This window comes from Vulpes lagopus, chromosome 9, assembly GCF_018345385.1.
Source record: "Vulpes lagopus strain Blue_001 chromosome 9, ASM1834538v1, whole genome shotgun sequence".
NCBI lineage: Eukaryota > Metazoa > Chordata > Mammalia > Carnivora > Canidae > Vulpes > Vulpes lagopus.
In genome coordinates this window covers 55,808,933-55,828,932 of record NC_054832.1, presented here as the reverse complement: position 1 = coordinate 55,828,932, position 20,000 = coordinate 55,808,933, and the positions used below count along the sequence as shown (strand labels likewise).

Sequence of the window (20,000 nt, the reverse complement as noted above, 5' to 3'; positions counted from 1 at the left end):
TAATAACTCTGTTCCATGTTTAATCAAGGATCATGTAGATGGCAAAAGGAGAGACAGAGAGAGGAGAGAGAGGAGAGAGGAAGAGAGAGAGAGAGAGAGAGAGAGAGAGGAGAGAGAGAGACAAGAGACAGAAGGAGGGTTCTTTTTTTTTTTTTTTTTTTTTTTTTTTTTTTTTTATTGTGTTCTCCTGGATTTTCAGTGGCTTGATCCCTATAAACGTGGAGTGGTTAAAGCTCATATGTAGTATTATATTTTTAGTTGGGTGGATGGATGGAAGAGTCAGGGAGAGGCTGCGGCTGCCGCTGCCTTTTCGGGTGTTGCTTAGATTAAGGCTGAGACTTGGCTGCGATTGGGACGCGACAGTGACACGGGCATCGATCGCTTCCATTGAGAGCAATGCAAAAACACAGCCCGGGTATGTAACACTCTCGGTGCCATCAACATTTGTTTTACTTTATATTTACTGGCAAAACTGACAGAGCAAGCTCAGACTTTCTTTCTTTTCTTTCTTTCTTTTTTCCCCTCTTTTCTCTTTTCTAACTGAAGAATAAAAAAACAATTGTGTATAGAAGTTGTTGGAGATGATGGCTTAAATACAACAGAAAGGAGATATTTGGAATTATTTCACTACCTCTGTGACTGATTGTGTTTTAGAGTTTTTCTTCTCCACAGAGGAGCATATTACAGAAAATGAAGGTTTTTCTTTTTTCCTTCCTCTTCTTAAAAAAAGAAAATCCTTAAGGGAATATTTGATAGTTTTCAGTGTTTGCGGTTTCAATCAGCAGGAAGGCACACAAAAATAAAAGATGGCTAGCCAGCTGTTTTAACCTCTTGCACCTGGCTTCAGTGTGGGGATCATAAGGTTTATATAGTTATTTTTTTTAATGGTTTTAATATTTATGGCATAAACTGGGGAAAGAGCATCACTGTGTATTTATTCAATAGCTGGTTGCTTTTGGATTTAAAAAAAGTAAACTCATATTTAAGTGTTTTCATTTTTATGGCAATGAAGATAGAGCCAATGAAATATGAGGGAAATACCATAAATCTGAAAAGTGAAATGTACCTAAGGAACAAAGAAAGGTCAGGTAAACCAGCTGTGTAAGTCAAAGCAATAGCACCAACTGTGGGGTTAGGACAGGGAGAGTGGGCTATGGGTCTAGGAAGTGAAAGTTGCCACTAAAAGTTAAAAATGAAGGAAACATGTTCAGCTCTATTGTAATCTTTAGCAGTTTTTAGCAGATGAGCCCAAGTCTGTTCATTAATTTTGAGCTAGTTGGATTATTTTTAAAGATGCTGCACCAGCAAAGGAAAGCATAAAGGATGCTGAGAAAATCGCTGTTTAATATTGCAGAATTTACTGCTTTCATTCTGACCATGAGCCTAAATTTACACAATGAAATTTGATTATCTCTAATAACAATATTAGATCCTCCACTGGATGGATGAGAATTGAGGTGGTTTTGTTGATTGCAAGGGTTTAATGTTGCATTTCAGAATCTGATGTGGTTTGGCCTCCCTTCCATTAACTGGAAAACCCCTGAGGTTTTACAATTATTTCTTAAAGATAATACATTTAAGATTGCATTGGTAGGCTGAAGAAAAGTCATAAAGGCAAGAAGGGAAGCCCTTAATAACTCTTGAGATTCAGACATGTTCAGCAGTTAGATTGGCTCTGACTTCACCAAGGGTCGACAATGTGTCATTTCCACGAAGCCAAATTGCCCTCTGCCTATATGATATTAATGTGCAAATCAATATTTCAGGGATTAAATTTCCCTTCTTCATTTTTTATGGTTTCTACCTCAATAAGTCTCAAGTCTATTAGAAGAGGCTGGATGATTTAAAATCTTTCACTGCAGAATGGCTTGTCGTAGTCTTGTTTCACAGACCATTTTAGGATTTTTGTTATAAAGACTAAGGGCATCCTAAAGAAGTTGTGAGGGAGTATAGAGGCATGCTCAATAGCATAAAGCCCTTGTTCGATTAAGAGCTAAGAGGTATTGGAAATATAATATATATGTTTATGCAACACACACACACATTCTGCTGCTTTAAAAATATTATGTTAATCACCTATTGATTTATTTCAAAATCAATCGAAGTTCCTTTCTTATTAGTGATTTGTTCAGCATTCTTGAGGACTATGTTAATTTCCTTAAAGAGTCTGCATGAATTGGCTTGGTGTGAAAGTATTTGGGAGGGCATTTTCATTTAGCAGTATTTTCCTAAGAAATATTTCTAGAAACCATTGTTTGTAAGAGTAATAATCAAGTGTTGTCATCTGCATACGTTGTTGTCATAGCTATCATTGCATTTTGTGGCTGAATGATTTAGCTGATATCTGTTAAAGGAGGCCTTCTCCAATTCATTTTACACTTATTTCTAGGACTTGGTAGGCACAATGTTTCTTTTAACTCTCTTGGAGAAACACATTTGTAAAAGAAAATATGTGATTTGATTGGAAATAATACAGAGCAGAAATTTGGGAGGTCAAAATAAAAGATTGTGACTTTATCACATAATCTTGGGAAGGCCTACTGTCTATCATTTGGTGGTGGTTTATAGTCTAAAACCATCTGGACCAAGTTCCGCACAGCTGCACGAATTTCATATGTGATAGAACATTTTTTCCATTCAGTGTGAAATGTTCCTTCCTAAAAAACGTACACCAGACTCGCTTAATTTAGTCTGTTAAAAGAAATGCACATGAAAAAGGACAAAAGGCTCTTTAATCTCTGCAAGCTGTTTGTTTTTCTTCAAGATTCCTGTCTGTTTGGGTTTGAAAAGTCATGTTTATTGAGGGGATGATTCTGAGGTGTGACATTAAAATAATATATGATTTTTGGACTGGTGGCCACGCTCCTGCTTAATTTGCAGAACTACTTTTTATGCCTGTCAAAACATAGAGTTAATCTATCCTTATTTACAATTAATCTCAATAAAATTAATCTTAACTATGCTTTATTCAGTGGCTTAAAATATCTAATTATATTCAATTAACTGCTGTCATAGTAATTAACATTGCTTAATTGCCTCTGCATATATTTATGTAAAGCTCATTAGGTGCTGATGCTCCCTTTTCCTTTTCTACTTGCTATTTTTGCTGTTGTCAAACCATTTTCATCTCCCAAGGTTCCACAATGTCAGTGAGAGCAAATTCTTAACATTTTCTTGAAATGAATGTTATTGCTTTTCTATGAGAAGATATTCGTTATAAGTCTTTAAAGACTAATCCAACCCCCCCCCCCCCCCACCCGGGGCCTTTTCCCTCATCCCTGGTCCCCACCACAATCACAAAATATTTTCTGTCATTGTTGCTAGAAATATGAGAAGCCAGGTTAAGCTTTGTGTTTATAAATGAGGAACCTTTCTGTGTCTGCCTAGGGGCTGTACCCACAGGCAGAGTTTTTATCCTCTAAGACCATTCTAAGGGTTAAAGACTTGGCCAAGGTTCAAACTGAAAAGCGCCCAGGGAAAGTGCATGTGAATATGTACAAGTTTCATGTAATTAGTGCTTAATTATATTAACATATGCAAATTGTCAACTTAGGAGCTTGTTGAGCTGGCAAAGATCAGCTAGGCACAATTGCTGTATTGTTCTGAAACAATAATGGATTTCAAGTTGGATTGTGGAAACACATAACTAGCTATCTAATTTAACTCATACCATGGTGAAATTTCATTAGTCTCCATGGAGACTGGTTTAATTGTGCTGACTAATGTTCTGGGCTGCAGAATGTCCTAAAAAGAAAGCGTTGTTTGCCTAATCCACCTTACAATGACACTTGTTTGTACATGTTTCCCTTGTGTGAGAATTTGCATATGCAAATAAATAGTTTCTCTGCCCCATTTGTCATGGCTGTTCATTACCCATGAAGAGGACATTGTTACTAGGCTGTTACTGAGTCTCCCAAGACAGGATAGTGTCAACCAGTCCAACTACATTCTTTCATAATTTGTTTCTGATTAATAGACCAGAGTGAGTCTCAGTCTCTTTGGGCATCTGCAAAGGGAAGGTCAGTTCTGTCACAGAAAAGAGTTTCTGCAGTATACTGGGGGGACTTTTTCTCCTTATGATCATTCTCCCTTTTCCATTCATTGGTTAACACCATCATATTTAAAATAATGTATTCTTGTCCTAAGAATGCCTCTACTAATAATCTCTAGTTTCCTAAAGCAAAAAGATAGGAAAAGAAAGGAGATTCTGTTATTGGAATATTAATCCTGTTTTTGACAGAAAGGTAAACTGATATAATTGCTTTTCAGTTGAAGGAATGGGGGTTTATACAAGTGTGAAAGCATCGGAAAAGGATTAGCATTTTTTTGCATAATGAAAAGCTCTGTTGAATAGGGTTCTGAATGGCTGACTGAATGACTAAGATGAAAGGAAGATGAAAATGCAGGCCCCTCTTTCTTTATGCCTATGCTCTGCTCTCTCTAAAGTTATGTTTGTCCAAGACTTGAGAAAACAAGCAGGGGCTCAGATTTCAGCAACTTATAAGATGCCCTGAGTTTTCATCATCACTGGGAAGTAATATGTATGACAATAGTGCAGCTAGAGGATGATAAACAGAGGCTTGTACGTAGAAGAGTATTCAGAAACATGCTAGGCTAGCCAAATATTGACTATTGAGTATCGAGAATTCCCAGCACTTTGCTGTCAAAAACAGTTATTTCAGAGGAGGCCAAGAGTATGGTGTGGATATTTAATTTAGTTAACGATGGAAATATATGGTGTTCCTCCTCCGCCCTCCCCCATAGGCTATAAATAGTTGTCTCAGTTGGTAGAGCACCTCATTTGGGAAAGAGTTGTGTATCCTGACTTTTGGCAATGTTAAGTGTGCTAAGTGGCCCATCAGCTTTTGTGGTCGGGAGGGGTTAGTAGAAGAGGATACAGTTATTTTCTTAGGATTTAATTCATCTTCATGTTGCTTTGTACGTATACTGTGCATTTCATTTCGAGATAAGTCTTTTTAAAAGTGTCTGAGGGTTGTATGTTCATTTTTGGAGACAGTGGCAGTAAGGTTTTCTCTTGTCACTAGTTAGAGCTGTATATCAGTTGACAACATGGTCAGGGCTCTTAATGATGTTTCTTCAACCATAATTAGGGCAGTTAAAATACCATAAGTGTTAAGACACTTCGAAAGGTGGGAATTGATTCTTTTGTACATATGTAAATGAAATGCAGTGTGGATAATTATTTATATGTATAGGTTTTAAACATCCTCTTTCCGGTTTTGGGTCACAACAGATGAGCCATTGAAGGCTGCCCCAGAGCAGGACTGAAAGATTCCACCAGATATTAACCTAACTTGTTTTGTTTCTAGAGTGTAGAACTTCTGTTTGCCTCATCACTTTCGCAGTTCAGTTGCTGAGGTACTGTTAAGAACGGTTACTTGGAAACTTGGGAAATCAGAAGTGTTTTCACGTAAATTAAAGTATAAGGGTTGCCTCTTGAGTACAGAATATTGTAAAGGAAAAGTGTTTGATCTTTGTTATATAAAGTCACCAAAATTCTTTACTGGAGTCCTTTTAAAAATTTGTCAAGAAATTCTGGATTGTTTCAGAAACTTTTATGGTTAACTTTATGATACGCTTGTAAAAAGTCTTAAAAGAACAAAAAAAAAATCCACATGGAGGCTGTTTTACATGCAGAAGGGCTTATTAAGGTATTTCCATAAGAAAAATGTGTTAATTTAAAAAATAAATTCATTTATATTTTAAGACATTGTTAACCAAGCACCATGTGTTGTAACTGGCAGCTTTCCAGCCACCATGGAAGTGGATCACACATGGGTTAATAGTAGCTTATGTGATGTCTGCATTCTTAGGAAATGGGCAAAAGCCCAGGGTATTCTGATATCAAGATTTTAGGAATCAGACAGAAAGCAGAATATATGTTTATATGTGAACAGATGGACACATGTGAGAACTAAAAGTGCACAATTTCTCTTGGCACTTGTTTTAGTTATCCCTGATGATATAACCAAGATCTCAGTGCATTCGCGGTCTTTGATGGCTAAGGACGAAATGGTCTTTTAATGAGGGCTCAATGGCATTATTTTCTTGCATAAGGATTGTGCCCCTGTGATCTTACTGGATTTGATGTTCTGTTAATTCCCTAGTTTCAGAGGTTCACAAGTTGCTTGGAAAGTTTGATATGGTTTCACGTTTGACATACAATCTTCGGTCCAGGAATGGCTGCTCCTCCCTCCCCTCCCCTCAAAGGTTTGTGAGTGAAAAAAAAAAAATTGCCATTTTCAGGCATTTTTGAAGATACGCACACAACTTAAATATGGCTTTGACACCAAAGTCCTATTTGGCAAGTAACTTATCTCTGATATAATTAGCCATTTGAACATTCTAGAGATTGAAAAAATAAACAACATTTAAGAATTTGGGTGGCTTGACTTGGTTAATATGTCATAATGCCCTAATGGTCCAAGACAAGTCCTGAGTAGGTGTTTTAGTCATTCAGGTCAGGAGTTCGCACGCCAGCATCATGGATTTCGATGATTGATAATTTCTCATGTTTGCTTGTCCTGGGGATATGACAGTGCACAGTTGATAATTTCTGAATGGTACCCTATAGCACATACCTCTAAAGGCAAAGTTTATAGGTTCCATTGTATTCTAGCTATAAAAACAGAAAGCGTTCTGCAAGTATTTACTCAGATCTAAATCATTTTAACCAGGGAAAATTGACTTTTGGGTTAAAATATGCATTTTATAACTGTCCATAAAATTCTTTTCCTTCACTGTAAAGAAGAAAGGAAATCCATAGCTTTAACAATATTTAAAATACAAAAACATATGAGCTAGTGTGTGCCACCTGGTTGTACTATTAAAAACAAAACAAAACAAAAGTTTGTAAGAGAGAGGTTTATGGAGAATCTTAAAATTCGTCTGCTTGGAAAAGTAAATTGAAGAAGCCCAAACACTTCCCAAAGTACCTTAATTAAATCTGAAAGGCTTTGTTAATGTGGATTCTCTAAGATACAGTTCTTAGTACGGTTTTTTTCCCCCATACTGTTAGGAATAGTGCAAGTAAAACTTAAAGTTTTTCTGAGCCCACTCCTTAATTGAGAACGAGTCATCTCTTTTGGCTTAGTACATCCATGCTAGGAGTGTGTATAAAGACACGTACACACACACCGACCCTCTTTCCGTGTTAGTATCTCTCTTTCCTTTCTAGATGTATTCATAGGGGTAGCCTGTGAAATTTTCCCTCTGTAGACTAAATTCCTTTCATTTTCTAAGAACTGGCCAACATCATCATCACAAGAAAGAGCAGGTAGGTTTGTAAGGCAAACTATCAACATGCAAAAGCCTGAGAATACCCTTGAGTTAATTCAGTTCAGCCAGTTCATTATAAAATATGAGATATTGAATTCAGGAGAAGTCATCGTTGAGTAACTAAGCAAGTTAGGAAAATGTCAGGACAAAACTCAGATATCCCAACTCTAGGACCAATGGTCACACAACTATATTGGCTGCTTTGAAAAAAGGTTTGTTACCTAACTGAGTATGGTGGTAGAAATAGAGAAGAAAAGGAAAATGTGCAGTGGTAATCCAACGGTGATACTGTTTCTTCTAAGAGATGGATTTCTCTGCGACAAAAAGAAGACAAGTACAATCTGAATGGCATCTTACCACTGTGGAAATAATAATAATAAGCATAATTTTGGGTCAATTAAGAGGTCAGACTATGCTTTGAATGGTCAAGAAGAGTTTATGGTTCATAAAAGTACTACTGATGATCTCAGTGAGTTAAAATGTATTCTTAATAATCAAGAACATGGTGTTACAAAGAATAAGATTTCTATTCTATGTAGGGAAAGTAAATGAAGACAATGCTGTGATATTGTAAAGGCAGCATAGTGCACAGAAAGCATGACACAGTAAAAAACAGACATTCTTTTGATTCTGTCTACTTTGGATTCCTTTTCATTTTATTGTATTATATTTTTTTTACATTCACAGACAGGAACAGAAATTTACTGACTCCCAAATTCTCTGAGAAGTTCTTATATACAAAATAGAAAGATTCAGTATGGTGTTTCTAATTCAAGTATGTGAATGTTGACTGCGTTTTTAAGGGCTTGGGTTCCTTTTTAATTGAATTTAACTTAGGCTTTAGATTTTTGAAAATCTACTCTATTTTTGACAACTCAGTGACCAGTAGAAATTGTGTTAGAGCTACTAGACACCTGAATTAAATTCTTATTATGGGTGATGTTATCCAAATGATTTAATCTTTGTAAGCTTCAACTTCCTCATTTGTATCTTAAAGTTGCTGTAGAGATTACATTAACACTAAAGTGTTGCAAACATTAAAATAAGTAAATGTGACAGGGTCTGATACCTTATGTTCCCCTTTTCTTCATTTTCAATAGTTGGTTTTACTGTAATGCTCAACCAAAGAACATTTGATAAATCAAGTCTACATAGCTCTTTTGAGTAGGGATGCCCTCTTTCTTAGAACAGAAAGAGAAATTAAGAAACAGGTTTGCATAAAAGGTGTATTCTTATTGACAGATACCTAGATGGCATCTACATGGATAGTCCCCCACCTCATTATCTGCCACTCCATCATCATAAGTTGTTTTGGTTTCGAGGGCTTTTAGATGTTTAATGCATTTCTGGGTCTTTTCCTAAGAAGCAAATTAGAACAGGAACCGTTTTTAAATAATTCAGACCTTAGTCTATCTACATGAACTCAAGATTCCAGACTGTCCATTATATGCAATCATAGAAGATACCGCAATGCTTAGTTCAGTCTTGTTGACCCAGCTTGTTTGAAAGCCTTAGAATTAGAGGATTTCCCAAACTGGATTAGATGCCATAGAAATACCTTTCCATATTTTTTGCATTATGATATTTTGATGTGCAACAAAAATAGTACAGATACTATTATATGGTACCCTGTCGATCAAGATTTATACCAACTTAGAGAAGAGATTCAGTTATAAATAATCCAGTAATACTATACAACCTTTAAGTTTTCTTGAAGGATTTTATAGCCAACTTATGAAACTCTTGGTTTATCTCTTGGAGAAAATCACAATCCTTTATCTTTTTATAATAATGCATTATTCATTGGAGGAGAACTCAGGTTCAAAGATGATAAGATTCATGACAAGGGTTAATAAATTTATAATACAATTTTTGGACTATCTAGCAATAAAAACCCATTTCTATTATGGATTTTCTTTTTTAAATTCATAATAATTTCCCCTTGTGGTACGTGTAATATGCACATTTGAAATTATTGTTTGCATTTTTACTGGGAAATATAAGTATACTTGGATTGTAAACTTCCAGCTTTGAGTTTGATTTTTGCTTAACATGTGTGGCTCATGATCTTTGTTAAAATTTTTCTTAAAAACAAAAGTGTATGTCTTGCCTATGCTCTGGTCATTTATGAGTGGCCCTGGACTTGACAATTCACTTGAAATACATTAATATAGAGCTAAACATTTATTGAATACAGATAGGATAATGGTATATTTCACCAGCAGAAAAACAATTAGCATCTTAGCATTTTTCATGATGCTTGTTTAAGTGCTTCTTCAAATAAATTTCAGCCTCCATGAGGGCAGCAACCATATCTGTTTAATCACTGTATTGTGACAGATATAATTGGCAAATCTTTGGTGCTCAATGAAATACCTATTGAATGAATGAAAAAAAAATGAATAATAGTTAAAAATATAAATAGAAAATTTCAGTTTACTGTTCTACTGGAATCTGCCTCTCTTCTTGAAATCTAGATACTGAAAAGAAATATACAACCTTAAAAACATCTGGGCTTGTCTTGGAAAACTCCATAGGGAAAACTATCTTCTGCGCAATCTAAATGGGTTTTTATATTAGAACCATAGATTGCTGTAGTCAGAAGGGATACAGCATAATCTTTTCGTTTAACCCATAAGGAAACTGAAGCTCAGAAATTCCTGGGAAATATCACATAACTTCAGAGCCTAGCTGATCAGACCTAATGTGTATGTGCCCTTCAGCAAATTATTTAGCATTTTTCACCTTAGTTGGCTTAGCTGCTCCCATATCCAGAAATTCTGTAATATTAACGTGAGAATAATTTCTGTAATGTTACAGATTTTTTCATTTGTGCAATTGTTCCAAGCAAAGGAAGATTTTTCGGTTGGTACAATTTCTATGATGACCACAGCACAAGCTGACTTGCCCTGGGATTGTAAAGTTAAGCTGCTCAAGATAGACAAGAATTGCTTGAAGGGTGAAAACTTGCAGGAAAAATGGGGTGGGTCATTTAGTTCTTGAAATGAAGCAGGGTGCAGATTAGGAATCATTATGGTTTGCCAGAAGTCGCTGGTCATAGAAGCCTGTTTAAGTGCTCACTGTCAACAAGGAAATCATGGGCAGTACTTACAGTGGCTCACCTCTGATTTATTCATAAACCTCACACGAGCACTTGGCTTTGTTCTTGCTCTAGTAAGGGGGACTGATGCCAATAAGAACAGGAATAAAGAGCTCCTTGCATGGTCCAAGAGTGAATAGCACTTTACCTCAAAGCCTGACCTCCTTTCCTGAGGTCTGTTATGCTACAGTTGACTCTGATTGGCTGTGTGTTCGCAGATGAAATGAGAGAAGAGGTTATAACAAGTATCTACTCTGTAAACTCCATAGTATACATAACAAGAACTACATAACTGGAACTTGGGTTCTAACTTAACCTAAAGGTTGTGATATTTATGCTAAATGGAAAAGCTTCCTTTTCCCTTCTCCTTTGAAGCTTGAAAAGTTTTACATTTAATAATGGTTGGAAAAATACTGCTTCCTTCTAATTGAAGAATAACAATGATCTGGAAGTAAAGTGGGTTTTGACAATCCCTTTCTCCATTAAAATGAATTTAGAGAGACTTAATAATATAGGAAATTAAGGGTTCAGGAATAAAATATGTACTACTACACTGAAATAAAAACAAAAAAAAGGGGGGGGGCTTGCCGATTGATTAGCCATATTTATCTGAGACTCTTTATTTGTGCCACTTCACAAATTACACTCTGTTCCAGCCGCCCATGTCGAAGAGAAGGGACCTTTAAGAGACAGTCAGCTGGCTGGTTTGCACTGGGGCAGAGGTTGAGTAGAGTTACTTAAATCCCCAGAGCAACATTTAGTTAATGCTAGTCTTCACCCCCCACCCCCATCCTGTCCACTTTGGCTTCTCTTTTTTTTCCTTTTGATGAAGTTGGTCTCTTACTACTTAAAGTGCAGATATTTACACAAAAATTTCCTCAGATTTTCACAACACATTAACCCAGAAGAGCCATATTAGGAGATGGTGATGAGAGTTAATGATATATCTTTAGATAAAGCCATCCTCCCATGCAATCACATCAGAGTCATCAGCTCATTTGTCATGGCTGAAGTGAAAATGTCAGGACCAATGAGTGTATGAGTGCTGAAGGGGGCGAAAGGGCTTTTGGAGAGAGACATTTTTGTGCTGGGAGTTAGCCATGGCTTAGATTTAGCTCCAGGGAAATATTGGGATTAGCCAGCACTGTGTACAAATCCTTAGCATAACAGAATTAGTTGGGAAGGTGGAGAGGTGGGGTCATGAGGATGGGTGCATTTCTAGAGTTGTGCTCTAGGATGCAGGCCAGAAACTATGGAAAAGAATGAGGTGACTTATTAAAAATTGTTTTAAGGGATGTGGTATATGCAGGCTCATTGATTTCAGCAAGGTTGAAGGCATAGATTTGAATGGCATCAAGGGAAGACCTGCAGTAACATGCACTAAATATGTATATATGGCATTTGTTTGAATTTGGTTGCATTAAGAAATAATTTAGATCTAACATCTAAAAGCCTTTTGGGGGAGATAATATTTGAGTACAGAAAGGTAAGGTTCAGACATAAAGTACTTTTGATAGTATTTTAGAGTGGAAGTTAATACTTAATTTAAATAACAGTAATGATAGTGAAATACTTGTTGCATTGTTGAATTTATACAAGACTAGGAAGCTAAACTTTCTTTACACAAACTTCATTCTGAAACTTTAATTGAAAAGTAACTTATTTTCTTTAGTTACAGAAGTTCTTATCTTTGATAGACCAATACAGCAGATTTATTTCATTTTGAATCCAGTGAACTGTTCTCTTTCAGATAATGTACCCATACAACCTTTTCTTGTTTAATTCTATTGATTTACAGTGTTAAAGTGAAATAATCTGATACCTGTTTCCTGCCCTTTGAGTATTTGTCGTCAAAGAAGCTGATTAGTTTTTTCCCCCAGCTCTTTAGCTGTTTTAAATGTATAATTATCATTGCATGTCATTTGATAGCTGCACTAATTGCTGCCAACTATTGTCTGTTTGCACTTAATGCTGAAACCTGATCAACATCCTGCTTTGGTTGATGTTTGGTGGTAAACTTTAATTAACTCTTATTGCATTGAAGAAGAGTTCAGGCTTGGTGCTAACTAATCATTTACCTTCATTATGTCCTGACAGCTCCACTTGTTCTTGGTCCTAATAGATACACCAGTCAGTAAATAAACCTGCAAACCTCATGCCTTATAGTTGCTCCACACTGGTATTTTGCTACTTAAAGTATAAGATAATTGGGCTCAGATAATTATTTAGTTAGTTTAGTATCTCTAGTTCTGCAGACACTAATCTTAATTGCCTCTTTCATGCTGGACAATTTCATTTTAATAGAAACTGTAGATTTGAGATAACATTATTCCTTCAACATGGTTCCTATGAACATGCATCTTTTGAATCAATACAATTAAGCTTGTCTCCTGTTGGAATTCTTGTCATTATTTTTCCTGAAATACTTTTCCTGTAATGATATTGAAGTTAAAGTAATCAGGTTACCAGCAGATCATGTAAAATTCAACTCAAAATTGCTGGCTGCTTGATTTTAATTTGTCTGACATCAAGTTTGTTTGAAAAGGGATAATATGTGGGTAAACCAAGGAGCTTATAATTATGGTTGACGTTTGTTTGTTTATAATGAAATCTAATTAAAGTTCATACATTTAAAACACAAAAGTTAATTACTGAATTGCTCACTTCACTTATGGACAGCAGTCAAATTAACTTTCAGGCCAAACACACACACACACACACACACACACACACACACACAAACAAACAAAGGGCTCTTCATAACAGAAATAAAATAACCAACTAATCTTAGTGATCAAACATAAATTTGCCAATATTTCATCCAGAAGAAAACTTGGCATTCCACTTATGTTCTCTATTATGTTGGTCCTATGTGGTTTTTAATATAAAATGATTTAAAATATTTACATGGGATATAAAAAGAGACTTGTATTTTGTAGACTCCAGGAGTATTGTATAATATGAGGTACTTGGTAGTGATTTTAAAATTTATGCATGTAACTTTCTTCATTAAAACTATTTTGAAATCTTGTGAAGTCATTGAAGTCATTGCTCAGGGAATAGGAATGTTTGTTGGAATACCTGACCTGTAATTAGCTTTATGAAAATAATTATGGTAGGTTTAGCCTACAAAGAATGATATATTTTTTTTTTTTAAAAGTAAGAATGTACTCACCCTTTTACACTTAACTGTTACATTGGTTATGAGATCATATTGGTGGAAATCATGAAATTCAGATAATTACAATTGTTTTTCCCTTTAGGTATTTAATTACCAGTAGTTCAATAATGGAATCTTATATCATAGATAAAGAAGGAAAAAATACTTGTACATGTTAGAATATATTGTTGTCACATTGTATATGAGATAAAATATATGTGCGTGATGGTTTTCACTGATCTGGTAAATCTCTTTTTGAAGTCAAATATTCTATAGTTACAAATGCCTTTATAAAACCAATTAAGTTTTTAAATTGTTATTATGTGGCAATTTAAAATGGTTATCTACTAAACACTCTGTGTGTAAACCAGAGCGAAAAATAAATAAATAAAAATAAACCAGAGCAATTACTCAATTACATTTTAAAAGACTAGAAATATAAGCATAAAAAATGTGGCAAATATTATTTACAAATCTTTAAAAATGATTGATACAGTCCATATTTTTCCAAGGAAAACTAAAAGGCTCCATGTTCAAGCTTTCTATTTAGAAGTGTTATTGACTTGAACTTTCAAATATAGTAGGGATTGTAGGAGCGGAGTCTAAGGGAAAATGATTCCTTCCGTTATTGAGATGCTTTGCAAAATCGAGAGTAATTTACACAACCTTTTAATATTTTCTGAAAGCATATTTATATATATTTTAATATAACACATGATTGATTTGTAGATTAACATTTATTTAGGGAAGAAAAATGAAAAGGATCATATAGTCATTTAACTCTGATCCTACTTTGCATATTTGAGACAAAGAGAAGATGATTAATACTTAAGTATGGCTGGGTAACTGGCATTCAGATGTACCTTTTTTTCTTCTATAAAGAAAGAAAGAAAAAAAAGCCAGTATATTCTCATAGTATTGGCAAACAACAGCTTTCTAGTAATGCTTTAGCTGATTAGGACATCCTTACCCTTTAATGAAGCAATCACTACAAAGCCCCAATGTCAGCTGGAATACTAGCAAAACAGTATCAAAGAAGGAATCAGAAAGAGGCACTGAACATAATTACAGTTCATGTCCTTGTCTCACACCAATGCAAACTATTCATTTTCAATTAGAATGAATAAGAAAATTAGAAATCAACTAGATTGGTTAGAAGTACCAAAGTTTGTTTACAGAGGATAACTTAAGTATTGAGTCCATCTTGCTCACTGATTATGAAATTTTCCTGAAGCAAACAAATAAAATGAGTCATATAATAGTGTAATTTGGTTAAGGAGAGATTATTGATTTCTCTCTAAGGAAAGTCACTGGAGTTTGATTAAAGTTGTGAAGAAAACTGAGTAAAATTCCCATTTCCCACAACTGTACAAATCAAGGACTGTTGGATTCACTGGAAAACTGTACCTTTTCTCTTTAGTTCTCCAACACGCATTTAATGACATATAATTGTCACTAGACGTCCATGTAGGGTTAGGGATATGAGAGGGAATGAGAGAAAATGAAGGTGGGCAGAGAAGGAGAGGAAAAGAAAGAAGCGAGGGAGAAGAACACTACGCCAATCACAAGGGTCCTGTTTATAGAGTAGGAAATAAATCTGCATTGAATAGCTAATTTAGGTTTTAATGAGGAAAATAAGGGGAAATGACTTAGTTGACTTGCACACTCATTTTTTCTTTGGTAAACTTTCCCTCTTTAAAAATTTGCTTATTTTAAATGCTTAATATATTTGGTTACATCCTTCTATTCAAACTTAATTACCTTCTCCCCTTTGTCGTGACATGGGTGGAAAGTTTTTGCCGTGTCAGGAGAGGTCGTCACACATTCTTTTGCAGTTCTCTTCATTAATTCCTTCTTGCAGAAGCATTTTCTCTCGTGCTGGGAAGGTAGAAGGGTGTAACAGAAGAGCCCTGAAACATCAGCAGGAAGCTCTAAGCTGGTTAATGCAGTATAATTGTCTGGACATAGACTGGTCTTTGTTTGTGTGGTTCACTCCGAATCAGCTGTAATTAACTCCAGAGTGTTTCCAGATTGCCAGCAAAGAAAAATTACAGCTTTTCTGTTTTAAATTGTAAAGCTCACAAACATTAACTATGCAGATTGCTTTTACTTTGATATATTTCTATCCTGTAAGGAAAAAAAAAAAGCTTATTTGGCTCCCCCCACCTTTAAAAATGTGCTTTTGTTAAGTTATTTGATTTAGTGTCTATTGGAACATAATGGCTCCTTAATAGTTGAAATCTTTTTACTTAATATTTTCAATCCTTTGACATCCTTGTATTTGCCTTCCTTCTTGCTAACGTTTTTAATACTGGAATGGGAAAGAAGTTATGTAATCTTTTATGAAATACTAAACATATACTAAAATAAGCAAATTGCAGAGAAAGCTGCCTATAGAAAACCACCAGCACCAACTTAAAAGACTGAGATCAAAGATGTATTCTGACGTAAAGGGTGCTGCCACACAGGTACTTTACCTGTGTTTTGATATATCAAAAGAGAGACTATGAGAAAAGGGCAATTTCATCACCCTCTTCTCCTGGTCAGCACACCACACCCTTTTAAAAGCTTCTGTACAGTAGTTTGTAATTATGAATTCCAACATGGGTAAAAATGAGGTAGCGGTGTGAGCTAATACAGCCTAGTACACAAAAGATCTGTCAGCAACTGATGCAAAAAAAAAAAAAAAAAAAAGTCCAGCCAAAAATCTTTTTTTTTCTTTCTTCTGAATTTAACAATAAGGAATTTAAGCCTCAATGTGGCTTTAGCAACCAAAGAAAAGAAGCTCTTGGTGTCTGCATAATACCACTTTGATGGATTTTTTTCATCAGTTCTCTGTACGTGGCAACAAATAAACAAGTATAATTATACTTGTGAAGGTCTATTCATTGCTTTGTCAGGATTAGATATATGTGCCGTTTTCACACTGCGCCTCTCTTTTGTCTTTGCCTAACTCACTATGACATATTGATAGAGGATTTGGAATGGGGAAAAGGCCACAGCAGAGACAGTGATGACCTTTTGGAAACTTGATATAATTCAAGGATTTTTCTTTCTTTCTTTTTCCCTTTCTTTCTTTCTTTTTTCTTTTTCTTTTTCTTTTCTCTCTATTCTCTCTCTCTCTCTCTCTCTTTAGGATTTGTAACTTGTTACCAAATTCTCTTGTAAGTGGACAACTTTTAACCCGTTAAAATGGAGTAAATAAAGACTCAAAGTGCTAGGAGGTTGGCTGAAGAGCAGAGGAGAATAAAAACAATAGGCTAAGGGGCGCATTGGTCTTCTTTCCCAGCACTTAGCAGAGTGGCTAACCTAGCATTCCTTTCCCATTATTCTGTCCTCTTGATCAGATCACGTTCTTTTTAATCATTTCACAAGCACTGTCTCACTGGACCGTAGAGGAGGGCTGGGACAATCTCAATTAAAAAAAAAAAAAAAAGAGGTAAAACTGGCCTCTCTGATTTTGGGTTCTAATGGGAACTCTGCATTCTGAATGCAAAGGAATTCTTCTATTGTTCAGAAAGCACCCTCTTTCATTAGCCAGGCTCCTTGTAGGTGGGTTTGGTCATTTAGCAGAGCTGAGTTTAGGCAGCAGTGACTGCAGGACGAAAGCAAGGCAGAACTAGCAATAAAAGTTCTTTTTCTGCATATTGTCCATTAGTTCCGAAAAAGGGATTTACATGATCAAAGTCACTGATCTTGTGAATTAGTGAGAATACCAAAAAATGTGTACACATATTCTAAGCAGACCAGCAGGTATGTATTGTTCTGAATTTAGCATTAAAATTTATCAGTTGTTCTCTCTGGGATTTCTTGAGGACTTTGGTGATTTTTTTGAAAAATAGAATGCTTGGCAATAGAGAATAGAATTGGTAAAAACTAAAAAGAAAACAGCTTAAATAGAGAAGCAGCTTTTATGGTGAGTTTACTTGTTATGCAGTCATTTTGAAATGAATCTGTGGTTTAAGTTAAATGGTTGTCTTTGTGGTCTTTTTACTGGGACTTATAAAACTTTGGTATAAATTTCCTAAATGGGTCACATTGATAAAAGAAAGATCTTGTCTGACACTGATGAGAATGAAATCACTTAGCATCATATTTGGTATCACTGCATATACTGATTTAATAACTTTTTAACTGCACAAACTAAAGTGACTCCATCAAAATATACTGGCAACCAGTGCCATGGTCATAGTCAATAGCTACAAATTTTAAAAAATCAGTTATTATTAGTTGTATCAATCCAAATAGGTTTGCCATTGTTGCTTTGGGAATGAAATGTAAATGTAAATTTGATTGTATAGAAGACTTATTATGTATTTGATTCAGTTTCTGATTAATGTGTAGCTTATTGAGAAAAAATTGATAGGCAATTTCCTGTAAAATTATGTGGGAGTATTGTAACAAGATGTATCCTACTGCTTTGACCTGTGATGGATTCTTTAGTGTAGCTTTTGTAATTTTTTTCACATAACAATAATGTTACATTTTTGAAAGTTACTTCTGGCTCTATTAAGATAAAATAAAAAGATAGGATCTACTTCATATTAAGAAATATCGAGGTGATACATTGCAGTGTCCATTTGGCGTCTGGCCAAAATTATTAACCACACATTACATACAACTCATTTGAGGTATATTCAGCATGTGTGTAATAATTCTAGCAAGTGCTTCTGTGGGCTGAGAACTGTTGTAGGGGTATAGGTAAAACAGAATTAAAATGATAATAAAAGTAGCCTAGAAACTCTTTTACAAAGCTGTAAAGTGCTTGGAAACTTTTCTTACTTTTGTAATTAAGGTGAATTTTCTTCCATATGCCAGCCTGTTATCTGATTATAGGGGGGGGGGGGAGAGGGGAAGACACCCTGGGTTTTGGAACTTTTCATTTTATTTTTTATTTTTTATTTTTTTTGGAACTTTTCATTTTACTCTAGGATCATTCATTCAGTATTATTTAGCACCCTCCTTCACTCCAACTCTCTAGTCTCCTCCTGACTTCCTCATTTCCCTCAGTCTAGCAGGGCATTATATTTTAGGCATTTTGGCTGCCTTCAGTATGTATACACATTGTGCAGATTTGGTAACTGCACAGGTAAACATTAATATTTGTGGACTAATTAGAAAATTATTAGGTTTTCATGCTTATGGTTATCAGATTATTTCAGTGGGTTTTCAAAGCTGCATGCATGCCATGAGGATAATTAACCTGGAGCTCATCAATGATTAAAATTACACACTAAGCTTTGTGATGTTTGATTCGTGAGCAATTAGAGTGTCATTTTAACCATTGCAGATACCAAAACAAATTTTGATTTCATTTTCCATCTATGTAGATCTTTTGATGTATTTTTAAACTGATCACTTCCTTTCTGATTTAGTGGACAAGATTAAATTTGATTACGGTACAGAGTATTAAGAAATTATCTTTCATACTTCATATGTCTGTGACCTTCAATGATGTCTTTGTTTGATAAGAACTTTTAAAAAGGAATTTCTAAAATACTTAATATTGGTGAGCCCAGAATTTTGTTTTCGTCTTAGCTCTCTGTCACTGTGAAGTCTATGCAATAGAATATAGCAGGGTGAGGGGCATCCAAAGTGAGGAACTGCATGTCTCTCTTAAACAATAATAATATGTAATGTAACAGAGCAACATCAACCTTTCAGATCTCAGAAACTGCCAGCACATGTGAAAGTGTGGATACTTTTAAATTAAGGGGCTACTTGCCTTGAAGTTATGAGTCCCTTCAATTTCAAGATTTGAAAGAAGGTTGCTTACCTGCTTCATAAAATCAAGACAGTGCCTATGTCATAGGCTGAAAATAAATACTAAAGTTTCAGACCACTCAACTGTTGTGTACAGTGCCATCATTCTGCAAATGGAGAGATCTGCAGGGACTCAGAGAAGCTTAAACTGTAATCAAGCTGCTATTACAGTAGCTGAGGGTTGTAGGCACACATATAAGTGGGCAGGCACACACACACACACACACACACACACAACACCTGCACACAGAAGAGAAATGCATTTTCACCAATATATATATGCCCAACTTTTCCCTGGCACCTTATCCTGCTGCCAGAAACTGATATGACTTTACAGAGTGCATCTTGTTCTCAACAAAGGGAATTTATGGTCTGAGATGCCTGCCTGCAAAAAACTAAAAAAAAACTAAAAAGATTCTTTTTTTAAATGATTGAAGGATTTTCATCAGTAGTGCTTGCGTATGATTTGTTAAGCCAGGGGAGATGTTGATTGAGGCAGTGGTTGAGAGATGAGCAACTCACCAGGATTGATAACATCAAACTGGTATTTGAAATGGTGTTCATTACGTATTGCAGTGAAAAAAACTGAGTGAATGCGATTGTCCCCTAGGATGATAGCACTGGTTGCAGTAAATGTTAATTTCTGTTCTGTTGCCCATTGAGGGGACTGAAGTGTGG

At 35.3% G+C, this 20,000-nt stretch overlaps 1 protein-coding gene across 5 annotated transcripts in view; it reads left to right on the top strand.

The window, feature by feature from the left end:
* The window catches only part of ZFHX4 (zinc finger homeobox 4), a 189,781-nt gene that overhangs the window by 10,866 nt on the left and 158,915 nt on the right, over nt 1–20,000 (top strand). The window contains exon 1 of one of the 5 annotated variants that reach the window (XM_041769255.1): nt 283–415. The exons of 3 other annotated variants lie outside the window; for them this stretch is intronic. The gene's annotated coding sequence lies outside the window, so the exon portion shown is untranslated. Of the gene's footprint in view, nt 1–282; nt 416–11,610; nt 11,667–20,000 lie in introns of those variants that run through there. One more of the 5 variants, XM_041769258.1, reaches the window with a different exon arrangement.